The sequence below is a fragment of the Alligator sinensis genome, unplaced genomic scaffold (genome assembly GCF_000455745.1).
Source record: "Alligator sinensis unplaced genomic scaffold, ASM45574v1 scaffold235_1, whole genome shotgun sequence".
NCBI classification, from domain to species: domain Eukaryota; kingdom Metazoa; phylum Chordata; order Crocodylia; family Alligatoridae; genus Alligator; species Alligator sinensis.
In genome coordinates, this window is record NW_005842042.1 from 371,412 (window position 1) to 373,059 (window position 1,648).

The window sequence follows — 1,648 nt, forward strand, 5'->3', positions numbered from 1 at the left end:
CTCCCCGGGGCCTCCGCCCCCTTCGTGGAGGGCGGGCCGGGGTGGGGTGCCCCTCCGGCTGCGGGCGAGGCGCTGTGTGTGCCTGGGGGAGGGCAGGGTAGATGTGCACCTTCTAAACCGAGTTCATCGGAGATGTCGCGCACAAGCTTTGCTGAGCCCAGCTCACTTCTGGCTGCAGGCTGGCCGGGCTAAGTGCCTGGGTGCGGCTGGAGGGGGTGGGAGCGCACCGAAGACATGTTTGCCCTGAGAACGGGTTACTGGTTAACCAGTGTGCCAGCCTTGAAGATGCTGCTGGCTGAAAGGATGTGGATTGAATGTCCTGCTGGAGGCTGTCTTGTCTTCTGTGGCAATCACACTGGCGCTGATAGGAGCATGGCAGGGTTCACTGGTGATTTGCATTTTTCTTTTCCTGGCTGTCACAGGGAGGGATGGAAGTGTTTGGATGGGGACTTTCTGCGGGGTCAAGAAGGGCACGCCAGTGCTGGCAGTACCATAGCAAGGAAGATTAGCGCCCCGGGCAAAGCCCACAGAGGCAGCTCACCCTTGCCCCTTGCACAGATCCAAGGGGGTGCATGCCCCCCCATGCTTGCCCAGGAGTGCACGCAGCAGTGGGAGCCACCCCGCCCCAAACAAGTGATTTGCAGCTCCGTCCCACCCCAGCTAGGCAGCGCCTGTTGGTGCTCCTTCGCTTCAGTGCCTGGGGTAGTCGCCCTGCTTACCCCCTGCCCTTGCTATAGCACTGGGTGCTGGTAGAGCCCCAGGCAAAGTTCATGGAGCCACTGGGATCAGAGGGTTGTGACTGCCCAGACATGGGTGCACATTACTCCTTCTTTAGGGAGCAGTGTTAGTTGGGCCCCATCTCCCCAACACTCATCTCCTCACTAGAATGGATCCCACAGGGATTCTCTGTGCGTGTTCCAACAGCCGTGCCCCATTGCTCATTTTCATGCACATCTCTGCAGTTGGGCCTGGAGCCAGGTAGGCTCACACTTAGTCAGGAAGCTTACTCACATGTGGGTGGTTCCCTGCACAACTAGGGGCAGAACTGTTTTAGGAATCTGCTGTCACTGAATGGGAGTTGAGATGGGCTAGAAACCTTGGAAGAGCCTGTTCTAGAGAGATTTCAAGGTTGGTTTGCAGTCTCCTGATTGCTTACTGCAACTGCAAATATGGTCACTTACTTAACTGAATCAATTGGGCATCCAAATCTTATGAAGCGTGCTCAGCACTGGCAACGTTTTGTGTTTCCATCACTACATGGCTGATTTATTTGTGTGTCCCATCTCTACTTTGTCCTTGCCTAAGTAGCCTGAGTACCAGAGAACATCATCCTCTGCTTAATACTTGAGTGATACAGATAGGATGTTCAGTAAGGATTCCGCTATACCAGGGGCGGGCAATTGTTTTGGGCAGAGGGCTGCTTACTGAGTTTTGGTAAGCCATCGAGGGCCATGTGACAGGCAGCCCAGAGCAGATGAATATTATTTTTCTAAATTTTTAGGGGCCCTGTGGACCAGACAGAATGGCCTGGCAGGCCACATCTGGCCCCGGGATGCATTTTGCCCACCCCTGCACTACACCCCACCTCTTAGCTCCTTTAACAATGATCTTGGCATGTCCTGGGAGTATTGAAAGCCTTGATCCTTAG

The 1,648-nt window shown here is 55.0% G+C and overlaps 1 protein-coding gene across 1 annotated transcript in view; it reads right to left on the reverse strand.

Moving 5' to 3' along the window:
• Positions 1-1,648, reverse strand: part of BSPRY (B-box and SPRY domain containing) — a 21,781-nt gene that overhangs the window by 19,978 nt on the left and 155 nt on the right. The gene's annotated exons all lie outside the window — the stretch shown is intronic.